Source organism: Esox lucius, chromosome 4 (genome assembly GCF_011004845.1).
Source record: "Esox lucius isolate fEsoLuc1 chromosome 4, fEsoLuc1.pri, whole genome shotgun sequence".
Lineage (NCBI taxonomy): Eukaryota > Metazoa > Chordata > Actinopteri > Esociformes > Esocidae > Esox > Esox lucius.
In genome coordinates, this window is record NC_047572.1 from 33,361,500 (window position 1) to 33,383,072 (window position 21,573).

Genomic DNA, 21,573 nt, shown 5'->3' on the forward strand with positions numbered 1-21,573 from the left:
GTTCGTAGAGGGTGAAGACTGTGTTGTTATGTGTTCATAGAGGGTGAAGACTGTTGTTAAGTGTTCGTAGAGGGTGAAGACTGTTTTTATGTGTTCATAGAGGGTGAAGACTGTGTTGTTAAGTGTTCGTAGAGGGTGAAGACTGTGTTGTTAAGTGTTCAAAGAGGGTGAAGACTGTGTTGTTATGTGTTCGTAGAGGGTGAAGACTGTGTTGTTATGTGTTCGTAGAGGGTGAAGACTGTTGTTAAGTGTTTGTAGAGGGTGGAGACTGTTGTTAAGTGTTCGTATAGGGTGAAGACTGTGTTGTTAAGTGTTCGTAGAGGGTGAAGACTGTGTTGTTAAGTGTTCAAGGTCTGTAAACGGACTAGCTACAGACTGAGATGGGCAGCGATTAAGTAATCTTCATAGAACCTACATATTTCAATCAAATATTAGAATTTTGTCATTGAGCTGAATTTCACTGAGCTGAACAATGATCCAATGTAGTATTTTGTATTACCTGTAATTAGATTTTTAGTGTAAAATAGAACATTCTTTCTATATAAAAAAATTATACTGTTTCACAAATTTCAGGACCCCCCCACATGATGAACAATTGCAAACCATAGCTAGTATAAACAAACAGAAGTTCAGAAGCAAATCTGCCAAGAAGAGGAACCATGTGCATATATCCCCTACGCATGGTGAGGACGGTGGTGAGGGAGGCAAAGAGGAGTTTCTCAACTGCACAGTCTAATGGCATTTTAGGGATATTGAGTGTAAGACGCCAAGCCCATGGAAGTGGTGCACGAAAGGAGTGAAAATGCAGTTTCTGAACATTACTCAGCGTTACTGAAAGTACAATTGGAATGGTTTCTTCTGGTCAGATGAGACAAACATTTAACTTTTTGGACATGCACACCATCACCAAGGTTTGGGGAGAAAAGAGGACTGGATACACCTTGCTACCCAACTGTCAAATTTGGCGGCAGATCACTGATGCTTAGGGCCTGTTTTGCCAATAGTGGTCCTGGGACTCTTGTTAAGATCAATGGCATAATGAGGACAAAACCTGGTTACCTCTGCCAGGAGATTGCGACTTGGCCATGGATGGACCTTTCAACGCGACAATGAATCCAAACATACACCAAAATCAACACAGAAATGGTTGCAGGGCCACAAAATCCATGTTTTACAAAAGCCATCTCAGTTTCCAGACTGGAATCCAATTAAAATCCTGTGGTCTGAATTGAAGAGTGCAGTCCACAATTGCAAATCTAAAACTATTTAGGATCTTGAAACATGTTTCATGGAGGAGTGCTCCAAGACAACTTTACAGGCGTCTTTATTTTGTCGCATTCACTTTTGCTAGATTTCATGAAGGATGCCAATACTTCATTACGTGATTGTGTTTTGTTCATTTTCACATACTGTACACATTTACATTTTGTTTATTTAGCAGACATTCAGACAGTCAAATGCATTACAAGGGATGTGAAGCGTTGCCATCAGCATCATATTAAAGTGACATTCTACCTGCTACACCAGGAACTTGACAAAAACAAAACATTTTCTTCCATACTTCTATTCACCATGCGAGAATTTAACTTCCTCATTTCGTGAAGCTTGGATGCTGCCATTGAACGTGACACAACACGAGTAGTGAAGCAGCTGTCATTCATTTCAAAGAATAAAAGTACCAAGCTTTTGCACGCCTTCAGATCAATCGCTGCGTTGGAGAAGACCAAAGGCCAAATAAAGTTGAACAAAAACCTCCTGCACACTGTCCACCTCACTATCAATATCAAAAATAGATTTATTAAGAACAACCTTTTGGTACGAAGACCTTCATCAGGTTATTTTACAAGATTAATTTCAATGGAAACATTCCTCAATGCCTTTCTAGGTTAGCTTCTAGATTATTCAGAGATAGTCACAGTCATTGAAGTTAGATGAAGAACAAAATGTTTCTGTATATTTACTGATACTCATTGGGGAGTCTTCTTACATTTTTATTTTTTACTGATTTTACCTGGCAAACATGACAGAGAACACAGTAAGCAACAATTTGAGAGAAATGTAGGCTGCCTGCCTCCCCCAGGAACAGAGCGTTAGCCTGGGGGTTTAATATAGAAGGGACAGACTACTGTAGATGCAAATTAATTGATATGTTAAGGGCATTTTGTTAAATGAGGTTCCCATCATTCACCAAAAAACTGCTAGATTGCAAATAACCACTCATTTGAATCTGTCTAAAATGCTCTTTAGGCACAATTGGATTTCATGGAGTTGGGTTGGGATGAAATAAGGGTGAGGAAATTGGGGGAAAACTGAATAACTGTAATGACAAAATATCTAAAAAATAACACCAAGTAAAGTATTCGTAATTTAGTGGTCTTAATAGTATTTTTTTTTATTCTGATAAGATATCATCTGCCAATCTCTGGTTGAGGAACATCTTAGATCCTGAAATGTAATTTGTATGACCTTCTTTTATTTTCCTTTATGTAACAAATACTATCTGCCAACTATAAGCCATGTTTTCCTCAGGGAAGCAATTCACACTTTAATCACTGGACTTGCTGGTTTGATTTTATGGCTAAATAAAAAGAAAGCAGGTCAAATATGTATATCTAGAATACTCAAAATATCCCTTGAAAATATGAATATCTGTAATTCCACACAAAACATAGATTATGATATGTGCAGTATGAGTATTAGCTAGAGCAAAAACTGTGATTAAAATGTATTGTAGCTCAGAGGCGGCAGGAAAGACTTAATAAGGCTAAGTAGCATTGTATGTCTTAAGAGATTAGTTTATGATTGGAGCTCATGCCAAAGTTAGCATTAGCACTGGAATACTAGTGGGAGGACTGCCAGGTCTGTTCCCTCTAAAGTAATCAGCTGGCTCTGAACATTCCATGGCCATGTAGGGTCAATAAATGACTGTCATTTCAGATATCGGGCATAGGAAGGAAGCCATTAACTAATGTGGCACACAGCTGAGGAGAAGCAGTGGTTCATTCACCATATTCTATCAACAAAAAGGTTTTGCAGTGATCTAAACATCCAACCTAAACAGGCCATTGCCAGTTTCCAGTCCTGGGCTGTAACGCAGGACAGATAAGGGAGAGTAGAAAGAGTTCGGGAGACCAAATGTCCCTGCTGTCTACTTCCCCTGCGAACTGGAGCAGCTCCCTCTAATGTCTCAGAGCAAGATAAGATTTTTAATGAAGGCTGCAACTCCAGAGGCGTGGATCATCGAGGCAGCGTCCCCACACGGAGCACGCCAGGAACGGGACACCAATCCACCGCTGTCCTGTGCAGAGAGGCATTCGCTGCTAACCCAGCCTCCCAGCCTCCCACGGTGGAGAATTCCCACAACCTCATTGTCTCCTGCACAATACTCCCCAACCTAGGTAAACTCATCATTTCCCTGCTCTCTACAAGGAAGGTTCTGTATTGTTGAGCCTGAGATAAGGACAGACAGGAGGATATTACTTGTGGGTAGACAATGATTGAAGTGGCTCCAGTGCTGGGTCAAACACAACTAAATGACAGCTCACCCGGAAACCAGCAGGCATTTATCTACCTAAGAGGACAAGGGAAGACAAGGCTGATGGATGACTGTCTGAGTGCGTGCGGGGGTGGCTACAGAAATGTGTAGGGGTTAAGATGAGGCGTGCCCTTGCATTTTGCTCCCGTGACAATGTGAGACTGTACGTTGTGTGGGAAGGACTGTAAGCAAATGAACATGGATATGCTTGGGCGTTCATTGGGCCTGCTAAGGGAGGACAGATGAGGCAGAGAGAGAAACAGTAGGAGAGGAAAAGGTACACACAAAGGTCAAATTATCCGATTTTCTATTGAACAAAAGCACTTCAAAAAGGGGCCCATCAATGGGTTACAAAACCATGGTCCATCGTAATAAATACAGCATATGTTCCGGAGAGTCTAAGATCACAACCTCTCCTCGCCAAGCCATTCTGCTCACTCAACAAATGTGGGTTTTTGCTCAACAAGGATGTTTCCAAGGATGGTGCCTCCTCCAGCCCACAATCAGGGTTGAGCTCGCAGGACCCAAACCACCACAAGGAGTCACTAGAGCATGATGACATAAAGCAACTCATCCAACAACCCCATCTCCAGAGGCAATGTTATGCAGCCGTATTGAAAAGCAATAACGTAGAGCACTGCACCCATGGGAATCATTCCACTGAAACGGACAGATTTCCATGGTCATGTGTGACACACAGACAGAGGCCCATCAAATAGCTTATACTTGTTTCTGTTTGTAATTATTACAGAAAACTAATTTGGCACATCAATGCATTATCCAAATTTCAGCCGTGAATCCAGCAAAGAAAGTGACTAAAAGTGACTCATAGAAATAAATATTGTATGTGAATGTCATAATAACGTAACATAATCACTAGACCGAATCTGCCACCATATTCATTAATTAATGCTACGCTATTGTTCATAATCTTACTCCATAGATGTTTGCTAGCTGGCGAACCTCCACGTAGCTATTGGTTACTCCAAATACACATAACAGGAGATGACTTTGGTAATTACAAAGAGGCTTTCAAAAACAGACAAGCTACAGTATTATAGCGACTCAGTCTAACTTGATTTATCTAGTTAATCATAGCCATAGATTTTGCTTTATAATTAGGCATCATCTATGTAGATGCAATTACATTTATACATTGGATTTACCAATAGTAGAATAATCCGAGAGTATTCCGATCAACCTACTCAGTTGCGTAAATCAACTATTAGTATTAAATTATCTATTCGTGAAGAAAATATACCAGGAATGCAAATAACGTTACAAAACATGACAGTAAATTCCAATTAATTAAGACTTAGTAAATGCTTAATGTGTCCAAGAGAAAGGTTGTGTCCGTCACAGCAGGGTTTGGTCAGAAAGAACAATGTTAAAACATCGCAAGGCCCAATTAACCAGAATGATATGAACATGATTTATATGTTCTTTTAACTTTGCAGGCTATATGAGAGAACATCCAGTGAAAAAACCCCACACACCTCCGTGAATGTTATCTGAACAGTAGAAACACATATGTCTTGGCTCCAGTTTTGATCTGGCCATTAGCCAGCAGACAGTTCAACAAAATAAACCTGTAAAGAGGATACATAACCAATACATTACAATACACGTCCTAAAATACTTGGCTCTTTTTGGAAATGAAATTAAGCTAAACATGACAGTTTAATCCACACCATAACATCCATTTCAGTAAACCCCATTTAAATAAGACATCATAACTCCTTTCTTTACAACTTGTCCCAATATGCAAAAAAAAAAAAGAAAACTCTATGCAGACAATGGCATGTTGAATCCACTAAAAGGGCACTTGAAAAGATGGCATCTCTCAGTCATTTGTATTTTTCTGCCCCAGTCCATAACTTGCATATGTTCTCCCACTGCAGCTGAACCTCATTAGGGGGTAAAGCAGTGAAATAATGTTTCTTCCAGTTGGTTATTATTATTCCTCATCTTCCGGCCAAATTAACATGGAAATTCCTGTGAGAAGGTAAGGCCACGGAAGAGTGAAAATGCATAATACAGCGTGTCAATGCTTTGTCAACTGCCCCCATGTTGGCTCTATAACAAGCAATTAAATTAGTGCACCATCATAAACCTGAGTTCAGAGGTCACTCTCATCAAAATGAAAATATCTGCTTCAATCTGCAATGACAGCATTTAGAATGTTTGAAAAACAACTGGGAGACAACAAGGATAGATCACCCACATAACAGGGATTGATCACCTACATAACAGGGATTGATCACCTACATACAAAGGATATATCACCCAAATAACAACAGGGATAGATCACCCACATAACAACAGGGATAGATCACCCAAATAACAACAGGGATAGATCACCCACATAACAACAGGGATAGATCACCCACATAACAACAGGGATAGATCACCCACATAACAACAGGGATAGATCACCCACATAACAACAGGGATAGATCACCCACATAACAACAGGGATAGATCACCCACATAACAACAGGGATAGATCACCCACATAACAACAGGGATAGATCACCCAAATAACAACAGGGATAGATCACCCACATAACAACAGGGATAGATCACCCACATAACAACAGGGATAAATCACCCACATAACAACAGGGATAGATCACCCAAAATAACAACACTGTAAGCAAACTATCCCTGTAAGTATCCAACACTGTAAGTATCCAACACTGTAAGTATCCAACACTGTAAGTATCCATTTTTAGGTTTAGTTTCCCGGCACTGTTTGCAAACGTTAGCATTTGAGCATAAATCCTACCCAAGTGAAGAGACCTCCATTAGCACCATTCAAGCATCGCATACATATTGACCGAAAGTATCTTATTCCAGTGCTTGAATTGGTCAACTTTACCTGAATAAGACTTGTTTCATAAATTCCACATTATCATGTTACCAATATTTTAATTGTAGGCATGTCAAATTAAAATACAACTCATGTCCTTGGTTGAGTTTCACAATACATATCAAATTCTTCTAAATGATATGGATGGGATGTGTGAAAAATGCTAATATTGTTCTCTGGACTTGAATAGGTTTTGTGCCAGGAATTAAAAATGATAGACAAACTAAACAAAAGATGTATTCTCTTTACTTCTTCAGAATAACTGGGCCAAAGTAGATGAGCCTTCACAAAAAAAAAAGTTAGTATATCCCCATGAAATATTGTTTTTCCATATTTCGACAGATGGATATTTAAGATAAATTCCATTCACATTTATCATAAACTTATGAAAAGGAATTTAAAAAACTGAAATTAAATTTCCTTAGGCAAGTTAGTACACCCCTACCTTTGCTAACATATAAAATGGCTAAAATTGTAAACAAGTGCACCAAAATAGGAGCAAATGATTACAAAATCATTAGGGTAATGGGCGTTGGGTAATATATGCCAAGATCAAAAAATCAGAAGAAAGATCATTGATGCCCATGAGTCTGGGATGGGTTACAAACACTTTCCAAGGAATATAATGTAGATCAATCCACTGTCTGACAGATAATCTCCATATGGAGAAAATTTCAGACCACTGGAAATCTACACTGCTCAACAAATGAAGGGAACATGTAATCATCACAGTACAACACCAAGTCATTTAAACTTCAGGGATATCAATCTGGCAAGTTAGGAAGCATAAGTGATTGAGAATCAATGTCACCTGTTTTGTTGCAAATAAAAGTGACAACAGATACACTGGAGAGGCAACAGCAAGACAACCCAGAAAAAGGGAATGGTTTAGCAGGTGGTGGCCAAAGACATCTGCTCTCTCCTTATCCTTCCTGACTGATTTTTCTGTAGTTTAGCATTTTGCTAGTGTCCTTGTCACTAATGGTAGCATGAGGCGGTAACTGCAGCCCATTCAGGTTGCACAGGTAGTCCAGGTAGTGTCTTAGCAGTTCCTGGAAGATGAAGGCATTGAAGCCACTGACTGGCCTCAAGTTCCCCACACCTGAATCCAACTGAGAACCTCTGGGATGTTATGTATCGTGCATCCGACGCCGCCAAGTAGCACCACAGACTGTCCAGGAGCTCATTGATGTCCTGATCCAGGTCTGGGACGAGATCCCCCAGGACACCATCTGCCATCTCATCAGGAGCATGCCCAGACGTTGTTGGGAGTGCATACAGGCACATGGGGGCCAAATACACTACTGTGATGAAAATTCACGCAACTTGGAACAGCCTGTGATTTCAATTGTTTACTTAGATTTTCGGTGTGAGTTTGAATCCAGCTCTCAATCGGTTGGTGATTTTGGTTTCCATTGACCATTTTTACGTAATTTTGTTCTCAACAAATCACACAATGCACAGTAAAGATTTTGATCTTTAATATATTTAGTTCATTGAGACCCGATGTGTGATTTAAGTGTTCCCTTAATGTTTTTCTTTGGCGTACATTGGACAGGTCATCCTACCAGATTTTAGCCAAGAGCTGACCGACAGACGCTCACAGAATCCCAGGTTACATCAAAGGATCCAGAGGCCTTTCTGGCCACTTTCAGTGTCGAAGCGCATGAGTCGAATGTCAGGTAGAAATTGCATAAACTTGTTCTACACAGTATGTCAGGAAGGAAGGAGCCTCTCATCTTAAAAAAAGAACATCAAGACATGACTAACATTTGCCAGACATCACCTGGGTAAAGACCAAATCTACTAGAGCAACTTGCCATTACTGAGTCAACCACAAATTCCATAATTGTATCGGAGGAGAATGTGAGGCCATCTGTCAAAAAGCTTAAGCTGAACCGAACATGGATCTTGCAGAGGAAAAATGATCCAAAACATACAAGCCAACTACAACAGAATGGTTTAAAATATAGTTTTTAATTTCATATATTTAATATTTGATGTTAAATGTAATATTTAATATTTGTCAAATGCACCAAACAACACAGCATCATCCTGCCCAATGAAATTCTTATGACATGGCACCCGACAAACTATTTAGTTAGAGATATGAAGAAGAGTGTATAAGCAAAAATATAGGTAGAGAGAAAATAATAGAATAAAGCATTCCATAAATAATAAATCAGACATTTCATAAATTGTGGTTTATGGACTGTCTGATCCAACGCTCAGATCCTTAATCCAATGAAGTGATGTAGGAGATGGGAAGAGCCTTCAAGATATCCCCCAAACTTGACACAGAAGCAATACTGTTAAGAAGTGGGGGCTACAAATCTTACAAGATAGTTTCTGTAATATTTAATGAATCAATTATTGCAAAGTATAACATTTCAGTGTTATTTGTTAAACGTGGTTTCCTGTATATATCAAAAGTGTTGAAGTAAGGATTACATATCCAAATATAGAAAATAAAACTTTCCTGGGATTGTCCATAACTGTAACACGATCTAAGGTCTTGTAATGCAATATTTGTCAGATTAGTTCTCATTGCAGCATTTAAACAGGAAGTACTGAGACTAATGTCTCGTTCACAGGCGAGACTAGGATAAACAAACATGCTCACAATGTCGAAAAACACCCAAATAGTCACAAAGAAAAACTATTAGCAAGATGGAAAGCCGGGCTAGAGGACTTCACCAGGCACAGCATGCATCACCCAGGGACTCGTTGTTTGACCTTTCAGGTTGGTTCCACCCTAGGCCACTGAGATGACTTTCTCAGCACATTTTCATTTTGGATTGGAATGGATGGGGTGATCAGATGACTGAGAAAAAATAACACGCCTTAAACAAAAATGTGAATGTCACCTCACAGGAGAAGAGATTGCTCCTCCCCAGAGAAAACCCCACGACACTTTTGTATATATACATGATATTCTGACTGAAATGATGACCCATTCGCATAAATCGTTTTACAAAATCATGGGAAAGCTCTGGCGATCATCTCACGGGCTGTCTTCTTGCATTTCTGCTGTTCTGGGGCTGTAAGCCTAACTTTTTCAAATTCAGTCACAGTTCTGGGCTGTGAAGGTCAGCAGTGTGACGGCCTGAGCAATTACCATGAGACAAACATTGGCACAAGAAGAACACACAAAACACACTGTGGCCCTGACAAGACGTGATCTTCGCCACATTGACTGTAACTACAGTGGAAACTATGCTTCAGGGGCAGCAATTCATATGGGCAATTTCATTTCACTAAAGTTGCATTCACCTAAAAAAGCAAGACGGGGACACCACATAAACCACTAAAAGTAAGTACATTTTACCCAAGTAAGAGGATATCATCAGTCCTATTTTCTTCAGTTTAGATCATCCTTTGGCCAAAAAGACAGTCCTAAGAGTGCGACACGAATGTTGTGAATTCAAACAGAAAGATGGAAGAGGAATTGCACCGATAAAGTCCATCTACTGCATTGAAATAATGGTTGAGTCACACAACAAACAACTTATAGTAGAACAAAAGCACCTCTGTTTACAGCGACAATGTGATGGATTTGGATGGAAAATCGGACCCAAAAAGGAACCATTAAAAAAGTGCTTGCATTCAATTTCTGAACATGAAAGGTCTAAATCAACCAATCAAAAGAGGCAAAGTCAGCTGAAGTAAAATTCTTACAGGAAACCCACCTAATATATTTTTCACAATATATACAGATGAAGGCAGATTCAAGCATAGGTGCAATGATTCTGATAGTAGAGAGATCCACTCCACCTCGGTTACCCTAATCAATATTTATGTAAAAAAAATTATAATATCTGCTTTTTCAAAAAAGACATTAGACCAAAACCCAGACATCTCTCAGATTAATCTCATGTGAGGGGACTTCAATCTCATGACCAGTACATGGATATACCCCCTGGATTCCAGTTTAAACCTCCAACTTAAAATACTTACATGAACAACACAAACGTAGGGAGGATTACTTTAACACTCATGCTCACGTTCATGTTTATATTCAAATCCATTACTTCCTGATTGATGCAAAATGACTATCTCTCCTACTTGTGGTGTGGATTTATAATCCTCAGGTCGTCTCAGAATCATTTTTTGAATATCGGAAAGCCAAAACTACACTTTTCTTTTAAAACGATGACAATGATTTCTTTCCTCGTCAGCATTTAGAGGGAAAATCAACAATTACTAATCTTTGAAGCAAATCTGAAATCCGTCCAAACACAAAAACAGAAATATGTCAACGGTGATAAATTACCCAGTGGTGAAGATGTGATTGACGTGGCTGCAGATTCAGCGTCTCTGTGGAACTGGGCCAACGCGTCTCTTCTCAAGGGCGGGCCAGTCGCTGGCTCGCAAGGGTCCAATGAAAGGGTGAACCTATAAGAGGGCGGACCTATAAGGGGAAGAGACAGGGGTCAGAGAGTTCCCCCATGAGACTTCAGGGGAAATTAATAGTAGGAACACAACATCAGACAGCTGTCTTTTGAATGTGCTTTAATCCCTAATTGGCTTTGGACAGGTTGCCAATAAAGCAGGCCTCACATCAAACCAAATAAAATACAGTCTAAGAAGCCACAAGGCATGCTGGGAGATGGACAGAGAGAGGGGGACACAGAGACAGAGAGACAAAGAGAGACAGAGTGATAGAGGGAGAGAGAGAGACAGAGAGAGAAGAAGAGACTGACACCAGCAGATCCATCCTGTCCCATCACTCTGTTGTAGGGGGTTTGTTATCAGCAGCCAGCACACGGAGTCGCTCCTCACGTTAGCTGCTAGGGATCTAAACACTGAAGTCTGGCTACCGCTAGGAAATAGAGAAACAGAGAGGCTGATGAGGGACGAATGCCAATGAGCATGGTCCCCAGGCGAGCCAGCCCTGAGACTTCATTACTGCCTTAGACGACATAAGCGCCGGCCTGCGGAGCACTCTGAGGTCTGATAACCATGTTAACATGTAGCAGGAGCCTACACCCTGCCCACCTTAACGCCGGCCCATTGCCCTAAACTACAAACCTTTACGAACGCCGATAACCGCGCAAATCCCATTTGATTTGGCCCCTACCGGAAGGTCTAGGGGGTAAAATAAGGCTACAAGCAAGAGAAGAGATCTTTGGGTGGTTTGGCAGCTAACAGGTCTTCGTAAAGGTGTGCCTAGCGCTCGAATAAATCAGTGTGGAGAGAAAGTGCAGAGGTGAGCAAAATATGGAGTGCACTCCCAAAGAGTTCAAAACAGAACCATAAAAGTTTAATGCACAGTTGGCAGCAAGCAGCCCGGCAGAAAAATGGGAGTGAGATGAGCTATTTTCAGAGCTCTAGCTGGCATTCATAATTCACATTATAGTTTTAGGTGGAGAAAAAAGGGGTTTCTGTTCAGAATTGTCTCCTCACACGTTGCATTCTATTATTTGGTGTGTTTGGAGACCACACTGGTCTTACTTGTCTGAACGTTTAATATCTCAGACCAAAAAGCCAACTGGCAGCAGAAATCCTCTCATGAGTCAGAGTGAGAAAAGAGTTAAGTGAAACCCAAACACTGGGTTTCACTTAACTCTGAGTGACAAGCAGCAAGAAAGCTATCATTTTCCAATCTCCTTAAATGAATCACACCCCAGAACTGCTATTTTATCTAAAGAAATCGAATCTCTATTTAATAACACTAACGTCCGATATTTAATCGAGTCATGTGAGTTATGTTATGAACATGTGAAATAATGTCTGCTGTCAATGAGGTGATACGGACCAGGACCAGAGGTGGAGGAAAAGGAGAGGGGGGGAGTGGGGGGGGGGTCATGGAATGAGAGACGGGGGGGGAGAAATAACAGTGGTGGGCGGGTTGGTGCCAAAGAGGGACACACCTCCCTAGTCCTCTACAGGACCTGATGGGACACCTCCCTAGTCCTCTACAGGACCTGATGGGACATTTACCTATCAGCCATCCATCCAACCATCTCCCTCGGCCCCCGAGCATTTAGCCCGCTAGAAACAGCATAAAGCCTTTAAAAGAGCCCATCTGTGCTCCGTTTCCAGAAGCAGTGGGAGGAGGGCTGGTTCATGTCAACATGTCCATCCCTTTGGTGGACCAAAGGACATGTGGTGGGAATGCTGGGGAGAGGAACAACAGTAGAAACCACTCAGACAGCCCCGCGGACACCCTGGTCCCTGGTCCTTACACCAGGAAGTGGCCTCATAGTTTAGTCACAACTCAAGGAGTCGCTTGTCACTTTGGATAGGGCACCAACTCCGAAGTGGCTTCTTTTCACAACACAACGCCAGACCATCATCCACACTGTTAAACCCCCTGTCGCTTCCACTCTGCCCGGATAATGAAGCTTTTTGTCACTGGAAATTGGTGTGCACTCATTCAGATAAGCTTCGACAATGTTCCGGGGAGCATGAAATGGTCTGTGATGGGGGTCGGGCGATGTGGAGGAATGTTTTGATTGAAGCTGTCCTGTCAGGAGCGGCTGTGTGGCGATTAGCTGGTCTTTGCCTGGACCTTAACAGTACAAAGAAACAACAGCAGCCGCCCACATAGACTACAGGAAGACATAGACACCTAACAGACTACAGGAAGACATGGACATCAAGCAGACTACAGGAAGACATGGACATCAAGCAGACTACAGGAATACATGGACATCTAACAAACTGCAAGAAGACATGGACATCTAACAGACTACAGGAAGACATGGACATCAAGCAGACTACAGGAAGACATGGACATCTAACAAACTGCAAGAAGACATGGACATCTAACAGACTACAGGAAGACATGGACATCTAACAGACTACAAGAAGACATGGACATCAAGCAGACTACAGGAAGACATGGACATCTAACAGACTACAGGAAGACATGGACATCTAAAAGACTACAGGAAGACATGGACATTTAACAGACTACAAGAAGACATGGACATCTAACAAACTGCAAGAAGACATGGACATCTAACAGACTACAGGAAGACATGGACATCTAACAGACTACAGGAAGACATGGACATCTAACAGACTACAAGAAGACATGGACAGCAAGCAGACTACAGGAAGACATGGACATCTAACAGACTACAGGAAGACATGGACATCTAACAGACTACAAGAAGACATGGACATCTAACAGACTACAGGAAGACATGGACATCAAGCAGACTACAAGAAGACATGGACATCAAGCAGACTACAGGAAGACATGGACATCTAACAGACTACAGGAAGACATGGACATCTAACAGACTACAAGAAGACATGGACATCTAACAGACTACAGGAAGACATGGACATCTAACAGACTACAAGAAGACATGGACATCTAACAGACTACAGGAAGACATGGACATCAAGCAGACTACAGGAAGACATGGACATCTAACAGACTACAGGAAGACATGGACATCTAACAGACTACAAGAAGACATGGACATCAAGCAGACTACAGGAAGACATGGACATCTAACAGACTACAGGAAGACATGGACATCTAACAGACTACAAGAAGACATGGACATCAAGCAGACTACAGGAAGACATGGACATCTAACAGACTACAGGAAGACATGGACATCAAGCAGACTACAGGAAGACATGTACATCTAACAGACTACAGGAAGTCATGGACATCTAACAGACTACAGGAAGACATGGACATCAAGCAGACTACAGGAAGACATGGACATCTAACAGACTACAGGAAGACATGGACATCTAACAGACTACAGGAAGATATGGACATCTATCATGTTGTCACAGGAGCACCCAAACATATCAACCAACCAACATCCACACACACACTCAGAAATAAACCGCCCAACCAAAAATTGCACACACACTATATATGTGCTCCTGTGCTCTTTCTGACAGTGACAGAGGCAGTGATTTCTAATCAGCCTGCATAACACAGGTAGACAGAGCAGCTGTGCTTGAATATTTAAGGAGAGGTGAAGAACAGAGAGAGCAGAGTTGGTTCAGCACTTCCCATTAAGACAAACTTTGTGGACCCACTGTGGACCCCAACCCCATGTCAATGCTCCCACTATGGACCCCAACCCCACGTCAATGGACCCACAATGGACCCCAACCCCACATCAATGGACCCACTGTGGACCCCAACCCCACATCAATAGACCCACTGTGGACCCCAACCCCACGTCAATGGACCCATTGTGGACCCCAACCCCACATTAATGGACCCACTGTTGACCCCAACCCCACATCAATGGACCCACTGTGGACCCCAACCCCACGTCAATGGACCCACTGTTGACCCCAACCCCACATCAATGGACCCACTGTGGACCCCAGGGCAGGCCAGAATGAGCCATTGCTAATAAAGGCTTTAGTATTACAGCACCAATGATTTAAAAAGGATGTTAAATGGGAGTGATTGATTTAATTGATAGAACTAGGAAGGAAGCACTTCTCACAACAAGATTTAAGATGACAGAGGAAGGTGAACAGCGCCAAGTGCGTAATAAGGAAATGGTATCATTATCTTAGGGTAGAGTAGTAGAGTGTAATGAAATAATACGTTTCCATTGCTTCTCTGTATATATGAGAGATTCTATCTACTGCCTTTTGGCAAAACAAGTGATTAGTCCTCAATCGTTATCTACTTACTTCATTAGCCAACTTGTTTTCTGGCCAAACATCTATTGGGCATTGTTTTAAAATACTATATAAATGTCCCTGCACACAGCGTCCACACCCACACAAACAATCACGACCAGAAAATAAAAAACGTATGCCTGGCAGAGAAGGCACCTAACAAGTTGAAGCTCCATGTGAGTAGTGTGGCTTTGCAGTAAGACAGCGAAGAGCAAACAACCCGGTGCCCTCACCCGTCACGTCTGCAGCGTTCAGGCCGAGGAGGGAGCCTAACGGCCAGCATGGTGTCCAGCCGGCCAACGAGAGGCATCTCCATTACCGTGTCCCTTCTCCCCTCCTGCCCTCCTCTCCTTCTCCCCTCCTGCCCTCCTCTCCCACCACTGCCTTTACATTATTCATGCTCACACCAGCCCGGGGAGGTTAAGTGAGGGGTCTTCAGCAGCTCTGCAGGCAGGGGTGTGTGTGTGTGTGTGTGTCTCTGTCCATCCTGTTCTTTCTGCACACCACAGTGAATCTTCCTCTGAGACGTTTATCCAGGATACCCTCAGATGGTGTGAGTCACGGTCTGCCGCCAAAATGTTCCATAGCGCGGCAACAAGCCAGCCAACCAGCCAACCAACCATCCAATCAACCTGCCAGCCAACCAACCAGCCAGTCAGCCAGCCAAACATCCAACTATCCAGCCAACGAGCCAGCCAGCAAACAAGCGAACCAACCATCCAATCAACCAGCCATCCAATCAGCCATCCAACCAACCTGCCAGCCAACCAGCCAGTCAGCCAGCCAGGCAACTATCCAACCAGCCAGCTAGCAAACAAGCCAACCAACCAATCAGCCAACCAACCATCCAACCAACCAGCCAATCAGCCATCCAACCAACCAGCCAACCAACCAACGCAACACTTTGTCCGAACCTGTGGAGTTCGCCTTCCAACCGGCAGGAGGAAAATATTCTAAAAATGCAGTAGATGCAGCCAGTCAAAGGCAGTGGGGGGATTAAGTGCTTTGATGGCTTGTGGGTCATGTTATCAGGCAATAAAGCTAGACTGTGGTGTATTTGACTGCGTTCCAACTGGCACACTTCACACTCCCTGGACCCCTGGAGGACCGTAAGGCATTAGGATGAGGGTAGGGTTTGATTTGGACCCACCGTGTCTGGCAGAATGTATTCAGTAACTCCTGCTGATAGCTTGTCTTTAACACCCCTTTTCCCAGTAAAGAAACAGCAGCCACAAAACGTTACGGCTGTTCATGAATAATTATGATGACACCCTTTAATATCATCCATCTTTGATTCCAAGGTCCATAAACACTGGATCTGCTTTTAACTACATTAAAAGTGCCTCATGACACAACGGGAGATTGGGCGCCGCTTCAACCGAGCACCAGTGACGCATTATGATGGCGAGTCTTGCGCCGCAGTTCCAGCAATCTGGTCAACCTTTGTAACTTTTCCTGTCTCTTATCGATTAGGGGCTGTGATGCAGATGAGATGAATTACACTCTCTTTGCAGATCGTCCTTACATTTCCTTTAAAAATTCAGTAAATAGGGCCACACCAATCTACACCAAGGCCTTGTCATGATTTCAAACTTTAACAAAAAGTTGTTAAAGGGAACACTCATACGATTCACATTTCAAAACACACAAAACCATGACATTCAGAAAGAGACCATTCAAATGTTTTTACACAGGACTGCTCTGGAATGTATTGGACTGTTCTGGAATGTACTGGGCTGTTTTGGAACATAATCGACAGTTGTGGACTTTCTGGACTGTTCTGGACTATTCTGGACTTTTCTCAAGTGGTCTGGGCTGCTACTTGCATATTTCATGATTCAAGTTGCTGCATCAACTCAGTGTAAAGGCTTCTCTCCATAACGCCCAGTGTTGGTCTGGTGTTGAGACAGTCAGTCAGGCTGTCATCTCAGAGGTCACACAAATCAAATACTCCATGAGTCAAATCCACCTCCTCCCACGGATGGAGAGACTGCAAAGGAAAGGAGTACTAATCCACTACAAAAACCTGCGCACTAACTCTAATGGGTTCACCATTGACTAGTAGATGTTATCTCTGTGTGGTCGATGCCAGATCTTAGCCACTAAATGGTTTGCCAGATGCTTGGTATCGGCCCAGGTGTTGATAATAGAGTTTGGGGTAGGGGAGGAGAAAGGCATATCGATGCTCGCAGGCGAGCGATGAGCGTTTGAAGATGAACTAACATTTAAATCAGTGGTTAACAATTCCAGCCCGGGATCTTTGCATTCAGAGTAGTGCTTGGCTGTGGTCCACGGAGATGCCTGGGTACAGTGGCCTTTCGTGAACTGCACTCTAGTGTCTTTCATTTGGCACTGACTTCGCTGGAAGCAGATTCATTGACTAAAATGTCCCATTTCTGGGTTGTGTGTTTGTCCTACATAGCTCTCTGAAGATGAATGAACCAACTGCATGTTGATCTGGTTAAGAGAGCTAAAGGACTGAGATGTAAGTCAGAAATAGCTGTTCATGTGAGAAGTGAACCCATTTTTGACTCGACAGCATCACTTTAATAACCCGTAGCCACAAATTGTCGACAGCATTTATAAAGGTTAGCTTGTTTTTATTCAGGCACAGAAGAACACAACATGAGAATGAGAACTAGTGTTTTAAAAGGTTTATATTACAGTCTTCAAGTATTTCTGTTATATTTTTTTTATCTACATTCGCTCATGAATGACAGAAATTGTTGTATTTTAAGATGAATAATATTTTGTTGAGATGTTGTATTTTTACAACACAGCTATATCATTAACATTTGTAATTAGTACATAAAGTAAAAACATACCCAAAAAATGCCAAAAGAAATCTCAACCCCATGGTAAGATGGTCAGGAAATGATCTTCTAAACTGACATATTAAATGTGGTATAAAACTATGCACAATTGCAGAAAAATTTGTCCGGCAGTAAATGAACTTGAAAAACAACAAGTTTTCTCTTTGCCATCAAGAGGAGGGCCACTAAACTTTCCCCAGCAAGCTGGGGCTCCTGGCCACAGAAAATCGACCTTATCGAATCTCACTGTGAGGCAGCAGGGAACATTATTCGACATGACAGGCCTGAAAAAAAAACCTGGTCAAATAGTGATCTACATCATACATACACGCAATCCTGTGTAGCATCCTGCAGAAAAACAACACGGACACAGTATCTGTTCTATGTTAGAAATTTATTTCCTACAGGCCGTGACGATGCACTTGGTGGCCAGGCATCTCAAGCAGTCCAAGCCACTAGTTCCACAACACAGCTGCAATATTTTGTGTTCTGCTTGGGTTCAACAGTAAAACTAAGCATATGAGGCATTTGCAAGTTATATTCTTCAAGAAACAACAGATAAATATCATAAATGTCCAGAGCCGTTGTCAGGGTAGCGTCAATGAACCTGTGTTCTGAAAGAGACTAAACTCACTGCTGGGAGGTCTCAAACCCATTCATATAACCATAGTACTATGATGGTCTCCATCTTTGCAGACAGAGTAATTCTGTAGGAGGAAAAACTGAATGGCGGGGCTATATCTCAGCTGACATACAAACTGACAATCTCCAATAAAATCAAAAGGGAGGTGTTTTTTGTACAGTTTTTCTTATGCTGCAGCACACAGACGTGTTGGTGTGGAGGCTGTGACGCTGGGCTTAAAATAGCAGGAGTCAAGAGTACCACATGCCATAAAAAAACCCTCTTCTCCCCTCTCCTGGCGAAACATCTTGAGGAACAGTCTGTCGCCCCATGTCTGTCAAGCAGAATAGCATTCCTTCACAGGCTTGGCCGTTACTAGCGATGAAAGATTCTCATCTTAACATGCGGTCGACTTGCGCACACCAGTTGATATATCACATTTATGGCCCCGTTCTTCTAGTTCCCTTTCGTGAGATGTTCAGCCAATCAAGGCTGTCCGGTTAAATTTGAATAGAGGGCCGAGTAAATTCTCAGGGGGTCCTGCCCACACGGTCAGTACTGGCTGCCCTGGATGAGCGGTGGCCAATCAGAGACAGAGGAGAGAGGACTGACCTTGTCGTCGCCGGGAGGTATATGGCATTGTGCTGGCTGCCACTCAAGGCGTGATGTTCCCAAATTTAATGGGCGTTATTCCCCCCCACAAATCACATCTATCCGGTCCCCCTCCTCCAAACCTCCTCTACTCCTCGTTTGCCCACCGGCTCGGAGCATCGTGCTTCCCAACGAGGTCCTTGAGACGCCAGTTCTGAGTGTTCGCGGGCCTAGCAGAAGGCTAAATGAGCACTGAGTTATGTCGACAAAAACAGCTTTACGGGAGCCCCCGCAGCCCGCTAGCTCCACCCTCCTGCACCACCCATCACTTTCACGATGACATTTGGGGAATTAATGATATGAAGGGGCCGGGCAGAATTTAATTTGAGGAATGTGATTACCCAAGGTTAAAGGAAAGAAAAACAAATGCAATCAACCCATTGATTTTCAGACAAAAAAAATGAAACCAGCTATGCAGTAATCTCCCGTAGGCAGAAACGGCAGTGTGTCAGAAAGCTCATGGCAAAGCTTTCTGATTTATTGTGCAGGAGTCGTATCTGCCTTATTGGTCTAAAAGAGGACGTAGAAAAACCTTCTCCAACCGTCTGCATGGTTGAGTCCTTGCGTGGGCAGAAAGACGCTAGATGTTAGACGATGGTGGTGTAGAACACTAATGTTTGCCAAATGTATAACTGTTAATTGTATTAATTGGTTTGTAATGACTTTGCTGATCGTCTGTTACCGGGTTATGGTTGTCTCATCTAAATATCTTTACATGAAGGCACCAGCTGTAAGTCTGGTGTCTGTTAAATGACTGAATTGTAAATGTAAAATAAGTCTGGAAAATCGGCTGATTTTAAAGTTGTTGAACCTCTGTCCTTCTCTTCGTTGTGAATCACTGAGGTGTTGCCTCAGCTTCTCTGGGAACCAGAAGGCTCAACACACAGTTCAGAATAGTAGCCGCTTCTCTTCACTATAAGACATCTTTCTCAGCACTGCTATATTTCTTAATCTCTCATTCTTTGTTCCTCTTTTGCTTCAGGCAACTCCTCAAACAATGTTTTCAAATGATAAAAAACTGGCAGCCAAGTGAAAAAATAAGCTGGTACTTAGTCCAGATGCATTTTTCAAAAAAAAGAACATTAGCCAGCTAGCTAACTGTAAAAAACAAATTTTGGCTTGGTTAGTTACATGGCAAAGTTGATGATGCAAATCGAAAGATCTTCAACATTTTATAACCTTCAAACTCAACTCTGGACTTTGAAACCAGTTTCAGTCAGTTTTTTTATTTCAACCCTGTTATCAATGACTTATTTAGACCTTGGACACCAGGTCAGAAAATCAGCAGGCTCTGGACCTCATAGGGTAGGAGTTGAATGCCCCTGTTGTTTTACATGCATTTTTAAATCACTCATTTTGGTTTGGATGTGTAATGTTTTGTTTATTTCTGCCTAATCTAAATAGAATCACTACCATCCCTCAGTTAACCATGAAATTCTAAAAAGCAAGATAACATGGGCACATACACCCTTTCTGGCTCAAGTGACACTTTTGGAACCAGTGGCAAGAAATCATGGACTGAAACTAAGTATTACTAATGACTCAGATTAATTAGAAAAATTGAGTGGTAAGATACTTCCATTACATTTGGTTCATAAAAACCTCTATGAGCTCGAATGCATGAGACCCTTTTGGGGGATTTTTTTTATTTGACATAAAGCAAAGGTTAGTTTTCTGTCATATTTTGAGTGAAAGATCTGGCTTTTTATTCATCGTTACCAAGGGGGCAAATCATTTTTAATAAAATAAATGTAATACATTTCAAATACTTAAATATCAAAATACGTTCAAATGTACAGCTCTGTGCTTACATGTACATGTATAATGGCAACTACAGTGGTGAGAACAAGTATTTGATACACTGCCGATTTTGCAGGTTTTCCTACTTACAAAGCATGTAGAAGTCTGTAATTTGTATCATAGGTACACTAAAACTGTGAGAGACGGAATCTAAAAAGAAATCCAGAAAATCACATTGAATGATTTTTAATAATTAATTTGTTTTATTGCATTACATAAGTATTTTATCACCTACCAACCAGTACGAATTCCGGCTCTCACAGACCTGTTCGTTTGTCTTTAAGAAGCTCTCCTGTTCTCCACTCATTACCTGTAGAAAAGACACCTGTCCACACACTCAATCAGACTTCAACCTCTCCACAATGGCCAAGACAAGAGAGCTGTGTAAGGACATCAGGGATAAAATTGTAGACCTGCACTGGGCTGAGATGGGCTACAGGACAATAGGCAAGCAGCTTGGTGAGAAGGCAACAACTGTTGGCACAATTATTAGAAAATGGAAGAAGTTCAAGATGACGGTCAATCTCCCTCGGTCTGGGGCTCCATGCTAGATCTCACCTCGTGGGGCATCAATGATCATGAGGAAGGTGAGGGATCAGCCCAGAACTACACGGCAGGACCTGGCCAATGACCTGAAGAGTAATACACTAGTAACACA

At 42.2% G+C, this 21,573-nt stretch overlaps 1 protein-coding gene across 2 annotated transcripts in view; it reads right to left on the reverse strand.

Annotated features, from left to right (window-relative positions):
• drp2 (dystrophin related protein 2) overlaps positions 1-21,573 on the reverse strand; it is a 170,462-nt gene that overhangs the window by 107,787 nt on the left and 41,102 nt on the right. For both annotated transcript variants that reach the window (XM_029119414.2, XM_029119412.2), the window contains exon 2: positions 10,681-10,818. The gene's annotated coding sequence lies outside the window, so the exon portion shown is untranslated. The remainder of the gene's footprint in view (positions 1-10,680; positions 10,819-21,573) is intronic.